Genomic DNA, 9344 nt, shown 5'->3' on the forward strand with positions numbered 1-9344 from the left:
GTGCCGGGAGTCCCAGAGACAGCTGCCCAAGGACTTGCCCGAACTTGGACGCTTTGCAGCTGGTACTCTTGTTGCTGAAGGGCTGTTTGAGCACCCCATGAGCATGCTCCAGGGATTCCCTGGTCACCGATAGATGCGTCCTTAGGGTATCAGGCTTTCCCGGGCTTTTAGGGTGTTGTTCCCATGAAGCAGGGTGAGGAAGTGAAGTGTGTTAACATGCTTTAAAATCTTTCATTGGTCTCTCTCCTTAACCCTTGTAAATGCCAGAACTTTAGAGTTAAAAGGCCCTTAATTATCTTGTACTTAGAACCCCTGGTACTTACTAGAGCCAAACCCAGGTCTCCTGATTTTTTTTTTCCTTTGGCAAAGTCGCCATGCTCCACTGACGGTTTAACCTTCCATCCGGATAGATAATCTTACAGTCACATTGTGGACTAAGGAGGCAACAAGTGGATGTTGGGGGGACATGATTCAGTCCACAACAAGGATTCCATTCATGAGTTTTAGACAAATTTTCTTTGAAGCAAAAGACGCATATTAATAAATTTTTAACTCTTCACTGGGTTTCGTGCAGCTCAGTAAGTCCTGTAGGATCTGGAAAAAGGCGAATTCCTGCTTCCCTTTGGAGAACTTCTCCAAGTACTCCGTCTCCCAAGGTCTAGGATGGAACAGTGGAGAGGACAGTGGGCTTGGGGTCAGGAGAGGTGTCTAGGAGTCTCCGCACTGCCATTCACTAGCTGTATGTCTCCGGCGAGCCATCAGCCTCTCACTCCTGTGTGTTAGAGCACTGAGCAGACCGGAGTCTTCAGGACTGGGGTCCCCGGGATGTCCCTACGGGAGTCCAACCTTAACTCCTACGTGTTAGAGAAGCTCAAAGACAGAGGAAGCGGTTCTTGGTTTTTCACCTGCGGCACTGGTGAGGCTATCCAGGAGGTGAACGAGGTATTGCGCCGTTTTAGGACTGCTCTAGGTAAGCGTCCTCTGTCATGTAGAAAGAGAAGAGTTTCCTCGGTGTCTTTGATGGATGAGCCTCTCCAGTCAGGTCAGAGGCAGCCTGCAAACCGCAGTTAATGTGGCAGTGAGAGGAATCAGCCCCATTGACTCCCCCCCGTCGGTTCCCCCTGTGGCCATGTCAGAGTGCTCGCAATTTCGCTCTTCACCCAGGGGACCACAGCAGAGTGACCGACATGCCCTCTGTCTGTAAATCTCATTGCGGTCCTTCTAACCTGAAACTCTCTCTCCTCGGAGAGTGTATCCATGTGTGGACGCTCGGGGCCTAGAGCTTGCTTCTTCCATCCCCATATGAACCTAACGTCGCCTCGGAATAGAAACAAAACATCGTTTGTGTTAAGACTGGTTTTGCTCTGTCTTGGAAGACTCTGATCCCTGATATCCTCCATGTCAATGTTAGAATCAAAATCTTGGCTCTCCCGTTGAGCCCCAGGCCAGGCGAAATGATTCCACCTCGAATTATGCAGCCAGTAACTCAGAACCAGTCAGTGCTAGAGGGACCCACCATGTATGTAGAAGGTCAGCCCTTCTGAGCCCAGGGACGTCAGATATGGAGAGATGATGTTTTGGGCTGTCAGGTCAATCATGTGAAGAATTAACGAGGCTTCCTGGCCAGAACCTGGGGTCTCTGAGGCCAAGACCCTTTGCTTGCTTTTTGTGCCCAGATTCCCAAACTTCTTGCCTGTTATAAGCAAGATACAATCAAAAGGGCTTCTGCTGTGGCTGCTTTGTGTCTCCCTTCCCCCAATTCATATGCTGAAGGCTACGCCAGAGTGTGACTGTATTAGGAGTAAGGAAGTATTTAGGGTTAATTGAGGTCAGAAGGGTGGTGCCCTGCTCCCAACAGGATTAGCGCCCTTGTAAGTGGAGGTACCAGAGAGCTCCCTCTCTCTCCGCCATCTGAGGACACGGTGAGATGCTCGCCAGGGAGAGAGTTCTCAGCAAGAGCCAAATCAGTTGGCCCTTCATCACTTCCAGCCTCCAGAACTGTGAGCAACTGAATTTCTCTTGGTGGAGCCCCCTAGTTTGTAGTACTTTGCTGTGCTAACATAGCCTCCTGTCCCTCGGCAGCTTTGGATCCTGGTGCCGACTGATGACCTGGAGAGATTATTTGCTACTTGAACCTTAAAAAAGAAGAGTTAATGCCTGTTTCCCTCACTCCAGGATTGAGTCATGGTGGGATTTTCTGACTTGGAGAAACAGGAACCACAGAGTGTGTAGGCATGAGAGAGAGAGAGCTAGGCAGGCACACACACACACACACACACACACCCACACCTCTTTCATTATGCATTTCCATATCTGTTTTTCATTCTTCTCAGCTCTGCCCTGAGTTCTCTGGCTTCCTCTTGGGTTCCGCACATGGTGACAATGGGAAAGTGGGAGGAGAGAGTTGAAAGTATTGTTCTTTTCACTCTCCCCTCCCCCGCACTGCATTGCCATGGCCTGGCCCCCACCCTCTGCACCCTCCACCGACACCCCTGCAGGGGTCTCCTCCAGCTGCTTCGTGTGCTCGCCTTCCATGTCTGCTGTCAGGTGGCTTCAGACGATGCAAAGCAAGTGTCTCGCAGTTCAGCAGATCAGAAGTACAGGTCCGGCGGGGCTACCATCAAGGTGTTGGCAGGGTAGGGTGTGCTCCTTCTGGAAGCCCTAGCAGAGAACCTGTGTCCTTGCCTTCCGGCTGCTGCAGGCTGCCAGCGTCATTGACTCGTGGTCTCCTCCTTCTCCAAGTCAGCAAGGTCATGCCAGATCGCTCCTATGCTGCTGTTTCTGCCTGTCTCCTGCCTCCCCTTCTTGTAAAGCCCCTGTGATTATATCAGGCCCACCTGATATACACAGCAAGGACAGAGATTGCGGTGACAGGCAGCGGTGACCGGTGTGTCCCAAGCTCTGCAGTGGCAAAGCTAGAGGACAGTCTGGGGCGACTACTCAGGTGATCGTTTGGAGATAATCCTCCCCATTTTAAGCCCAGCCAACCAGCAACCTTAATTTCTCTTTGCCATGTAATGTGACCTCCAGGATGCGACACAGACACAGGTCCTGGGGATTAGGATGTGGACGCTTTTGGGGGCTGATCCTCTGCAATCTACACCTGGGCTCAGGCCCCTACCCCTTCTCCCTTCCCCAGCCCAGGCTGGCCTTGGCCCCTCCCCTGGCTGGTGCTGGTCTTGTCACTGCCCCCTGGCGGTCTTCCTCAGGTCTGGGCTTCCATAAGGACTCAGCTCAAGTGTCCTGTCTGTTTCCTACTGGGACCTTGATGGATCTAGTGTATGTATATAATAAAGGACTCTTATCTAAAATACGCACAGAACCCTTCCAGCTCAACTATAAGAACACCAACAACTCAGTTAAAAAATGGGCCAAAGACCTTTGCAGACACCTCAGCGAAGAAGACACACAAGCAAACATATGAAAAGATGCTCCACGTCATAGGGAATCAGGGAGATGCAAATTACAACCACCACGAGGTACCACTACACCTCTGTTAGGATGGCGAAAGTCTGGAACCCTGACAGTGCCCGATGCTGGCAAGGCTGGGAGCAGCAGGGACGTTCGCGCACCCCTGGGGGATGCAGAATGGTGCAGGCACTTTGGAAGACAGTTTGGCGGTTTCTTACAAAGCTGAACATACTCTTACCATATCATCCAGAAATTGTGCTCCTTGGTCTTTACCCGAAGGAGGTGGAAACTTATGCCCACACATGAACCTTATGTGCATACCGAGGTTTGTAGCAGCTGTAGTCAGCACTGCCCAAACTTGGAAGCAACTCAGATATTCTTCCACAGATGAACGGATGAACAGGCTGTGGTCCTTCCAGACGACGGAATAGCAGTGAGCGCTAGAAAGAAATGCGCCAGCAGACCAGGGAAAGACACGGAGAGCAGGAGGGATGAACAGGGGGTGCCCAGAGGATTTTTCGGGCAGTGAAACACTCTGTGAGATACTGAAAAGGTAGAAACCACAGACCATACCACACCAGTAATGAATCCTCAGGTCCACAGTGGACTTGGGGTGACAGTGATGTGAGTGTAGGTTCACCAGCTGTAAGATGGTACTGATCGGGTGCCGGGACGATGGTAGTGCGGAAGCTGTGTCTGTATGGGAACACAGTGTATGAGAACTCTGTGCTTTCAGATCACATTTGCAGATCAATCTAAACTACTCTAGGAAAATTAAGTTTATTAATGAAAAAAAAAAAACCCACCTGATGTGACTTTTTTCCCAGGCTTTATCCTTGCCAATGTGGAGGCGAAGAAGAGCCAAGAGGAGAAAGTTCTGTCCAGAGGGGTCCCCACTGTGGCTGGGGTGATGTGACGCAGACTCACAGGTAAGTCCCCTCCCTGTCACACTCTGCATGTTGGATGAGGGGACTTTCTCCACTTCCTCCTGGCCATGGGATCCTCCCTGAGCTTGTCTCCTCTTCTGGGAAAGAGCAAAGCTTGAAGATTAGAGAAGGCATGTGTGAGCAAACTCCAGGCCCATGGAAGGGGCTCAGAAACGTCGTTTCGACCTCATCCTATCCCTTAAACGCCAAGGGATGGAGACTCATGATGGGGTGGACAGATCTGGGAAGGCTCCATGGAGGAAGGAGGGCTGACATGGGTCCAGAAAGCAGACAAATTTGAAAAGGAGGAGAGCGGGGCGCCTGGGTGGCTCAGTGGGTTAAAGCCTCTGCCTTTGGCTCAGGTCATGATCCCAGGGTCCTGGGATCAAGACTCACATTGGGCTCTCTGCTCAGCTGGGAGCCTGTTTCCTCCTCTCTCTCTCTCTCTGCCTGCCTCTCTGCCTGCTTGTGATCTCTGTCTGTCAAATAAAGAAAGAAAGAAAGAAACCTTTTAAAAAAAAAGAGAGAAGAAAAGGAGGAGAGGAGGGGAAGGTGTTCCAGGAAGAGGTCAGAGCATGAGCTAAGGGAAACGGGAATGGGAAGATCCAGTGTTCTTGGGGGGTCAGCAGGTGCCTCACCGACTCTGGCCCGGCAGCCAGGGGATTCTTCACAGCTGGGGGCACACGGCTGGGGAGGTGTCTCAGGGGAAATCCAGCTGCTCCTGGCCACAGCCCCTTGCCACCCTGACGGAGAGTCAGGAGCTGTAGGGCAGGGTATGCTGGAGAGGCAGCCGCTGACAGGCGTCCCCAAGAAACACAGGCTCGGTTTCTTCATCTGTAAAATGGAGCTGTGAATGCCTACGTCAAAGCTATTGTGGGGATTGATAGTTGCTGTTTCTTTTTGAGAGTCTAACCCACCCCAGGTAGGCATTGTGTCAGACACTCTCTGCACAGGGCCTCAAGTGTCCCCACAACAACCCAAGGAGGAGAGGCTCTATTTTGGTCCCTGTTTCCCAGATAAGGACACAAAGGCCCTTAGGGGCTGAGGGAATTGCCTTGAGACACGACTGCTGCTGAGGGGAGGGTGAGAGCCAGAGCCCAGGTCTGTGTGACTCAGGCTGTGAGGTCTATGCGGGATGCCCTGTCCGCGCTCACGTCCCCGCTTCTAGGTGAACTGGCCAGACCAGTGCTGGCTCTCAACAGCCTGAGTTTGCAGCAAGACACACGTCAGCCGGAACTCCGGCCTTGGAGCAGCACGGCCAGCAGCCAGGGCGTGAGCCCGCCTGGCCTGGGCGCTCCCAGGACCCCGCCCTGGCTTCTTCCTCCGGGAGTGTCCGCAGGGCTGCGTCCTCCTAACCGACGCTGTGACACGGACCTGCCGTGTTCAGAGTAGCTCCTGTCTGTGCAGTCCTGTCCCTCCGCAGATTTCTGGCTGAATGCTAAACATGACCAGGTACAATTACTCACAATCTTATCCTTGGTTGGTCATGAGGTTCTTAAAATATCTTGACAGCACGAATTAAAAATAGTAAGAGTGGTAGTGGCCCAGCTCAGTAGAAGTGTCTCAAAGTGTTTTCTGCCTATAGGTAACGACAGACGCTCAGGGCGTTCAGACTGGGGGGGGGGGGGGTCGCTGTGGGGCGGGGGGATCCTGGCTCTGAGGCTGTGCACTTTGGTCCCTCGGCAGCACTCTCTGTGCTTCTTCGGGTGAGCAGGGGCCAGGGGCAGCAGGGCGGCCAGGACCATGGGGACCCGGATGCAGGAAGCCTGGGATTGAATCCCGCCCTGCAACTCCCCAGGGGCAGCCCCCAGGGAAGCCGCTGCCCCCAGAACCCATAAAGGGAGGGGCGCTTTCACCCCTTGCATTAGATGGGACACACCTGTCTTGTGTTCTAAACCTCACTCTCCCCGCCAGCCCAGGTGGGCTCTGTCTGGGTCAGGGTCCTCTCTGGAGGGAAGGAGAATGAGCCAGGAAGAGGGAAGCTGGAGAAGGCCTGGCCTGGAGGAGTTGCAGAAGCGGGGCTGAAAGGCATCAGGAGGTGGTTGGCCTCAGTGTCAGGGTCACCCGTCACCCGTTGCAGGGAGACGAGGCGGAGCAGAGCCTGGAGGGGGAGGCCCTCTCTGGTAAGAGCTGAGTCAAGGAACCTGAGCTGTTATTCTAAAGCCCCGTCTTTTACCCTGCTGTGCTCTCTGGGGCCACCCTCTCCCTCTGGGTGGGATCTCGAGGTCCTGGTCAAACCAGGTCAAAGCCCCTGCACCTGTCTCTACGGCGCATGCTCCACCCCTGCCCTTCTCCAGGAACTGCCCCGTTATAGCCTGCCCTCGCACCCTGCGGCAGGTCCCTCTGAACCCGGGGCTCATGTGAGCCCAGCCTATCCCCATGAATCCAGGGCTCCTGGGAGGTTTCCAGGACCGTATTTGAAGTCAGCCTGGCCCTGCTTTGCCACTTGCTGCTTTGTGACCCAAGGCCATTCTTCAAGCTCCCGTGTGACGTCTGTAACCTCACAGGGCGGGTGTGGACGATGTATACCAGATCACAGCTGGAGTACTCAGCTTGGGGCTGGGGGCAGTATTCGAGACAGGTGAGCTGTTATGGTGCCTGCTGCTGCTGCGTGTGATAGAAGGAACAGCGGTGGCCCCTAGGGGAGGGTTCCAGGTACCCAGGCTTCCTGACTCCCCGAGGTGTGTCCAGGTAGCTCACAGAAGCGGGATTGGAGGAACCTAGAGAAAGGATCCTTGGGGCGGTGGTGGGAACCAGGGTGGAGGGGAATGTGAACAGGCTGCTTCCTGCACTGCAGGTGGCCCGGGAGCTGGTTTCTCAGACACCTGCTGCTCTCAGCAACACCCCTCCCCCGCCCTTCAGAGCTGCGTGCCCTGGGGAAGTTAGTCCATCTGATCTGACTGGAACCAGGGAGGAGAGAGTGGATAGGGTGCACAGGTGGCCACCAGCAGGGGTCATGGCTCCCACCCCGTTCCACCAAGCTCACACAAACTGGCGTGTACTGGGAATGTCTGCATCCTCCAGGAAGCAGGAGGTGTCTGGCTGTTTGCTAGCCAGTCCCCAGGTGGGAGAGGATTTGCAATTCAACACTCTGCTCTTTTCCTGAGCCTTGTGACTTGGCCCTGCTCCTGGCTGTAAAGGGAAGCCGCCTGCTCTGGGCTCCGTCCGCACCCCCCCCCCCCCAGCTTCCTGAGAGAGGCTGAAATCAGCTGTGTGGGGTCACTGATCTCCGGAGCTGGGTGAGGAGACGGCCAGCATCCCGCCGGCCAGGCCATGGAGGAGCAGGACCGTGGCGAGTCTAACTGGGAGCCTCCACGGGGCAAGAGCTCCCCAGACTCACCTTGGTCGTGGGTAAGTGCCAGGGCTTGGCCTGTTGGTACTGCAACCCCCGCCGGGAGCGCTGGTGGGGCCGTGGGGACCGGCTGTGCCCAGAGGCACTCACTTAGGATTGAAGCAATCACATTTCTCCAAACAAGAGGTGGGACCAGCTGTTCCCCAGGGGCTCCTGGGACGTGGAGACCACATTTATAGAGGAGGTTTTAGAATTTACTCAAGAATTTAAAGGATTTTTTTTTCTCTGCCTTGGTTGGAAAATGAACAGCAATTGCTTCAATCATCATGGCAGGGGTGCAGGGTGCTTGGAGGCCTTCCGGCCTGCCAGGCAGAGAGCTGGACACTCATGCTGTCTTCGAAGTGCATGTGGGCGAGGAGAGGCCCCGAGTGTTGACGTGACCTGCCCTTGTGCAGTCACTTGGTGTCCTGGAGCTGTGATGTGTGTGCTGTAGGCCTCCACTGGCCTCCAAAGCCAGAGAGGGTGCTGTCCTGCCCTTTTGGAGCTCACACTAGATGCCAGGGCTTCGGTTCAGAAGTTTAAGCCTCTACACAGGAGCAGGGGGTGCTCAGATAACCCCAAGTGGAAGGAGGCACTGGGCTGTGTCTTCGGTTAGAATTCATGACTTGCCATTTCTTCCAGAGGCCTGGGGATTTGGTTGTCGTGAGGATAATGTGTGAGCCCCCCACCCCCACCAGTGGTGTCTGGGACGCCCGTGACGCTCTGCTTCTTGTCCTTAGCGCCACAGGCTGGGGTTGTGCTGGACGTTTCCACATGCCTTGGAAGCAGAGCGAGCTGGGGCGTTCTGCCTCCGAGGGAAATAGTTAGGGGTGTGGCCTCCATGAGGCTGCCGGTTCCCCGAAGCTCCTGTCCCTGTCACTCTGGGCACGTGCATCCTCACGGTGGTTTCTTCCTCTTCAGGGGCAACGAGTCCTGCTGGGAACTTGCTGTGGGTGCTCAGACTGAAGCGCAGTGGGGGTGCTCGGCCAGGAAGCAGGGCACGGGTTCTGCTCCTGACTCAGCCACCATTTGCCCATGACCCCTTGAGCGAGTATTTTCCATCCAGGAGTAGACAGATGCTGACAGAGTTCCCCGCGGCTGATCACTGACCCTCTCCCCAGGGATAGGCTGAGGACAGGAATGGGGCCACCCTCAAGGAGTGCCTTGTAGACCAACAGCTCCCACATTCGGATTAAATAGACTGGTTCTGGGGGTAGTTGGAGATCAAGACAGCCGTGTCTTGTTGCCATTCCTGGAATGTCTCTCTCACCTAGAGCAGCCCCGTCTTCTGCGAGAGCAGCGCTGCTCCCCCATAATGCTCTCCCACATCCATGATGGGGACTCCTCGTCTCCGCCACCCTGGGTCGTTATTGTGACGATCTCTCTTGTACAGCCCATGCAGACACTGTCATTCCCATTTGATGGTCGAGGAAACCAGCTGTGAAGTTGGGACTTGCCCACAGGAGCTCGGGGGCTGCTGGGAGGTGGGGACAGGAAGCCGGTCCCCTGGGGCCAGCACAGCCCTCTTCTTGCATCCTGGGTACTCTCCAGACGTTGTGATCTGAGGACGCGCTGATGGTATCCGTTCTTTGCTTATATGTTTTGGTTATTAGTTATATCTTCTGATCATAAAAGCACGTTCTTTATAGGGGATCTAGAGTATTTAGCAAGGTGCA

Source organism: Meles meles, chromosome 15, assembly GCF_922984935.1.
Source record: "Meles meles chromosome 15, mMelMel3.1 paternal haplotype, whole genome shotgun sequence".
Taxonomy (NCBI): Eukaryota; Metazoa; Chordata; class Mammalia; order Carnivora; family Mustelidae; genus Meles; species Meles meles.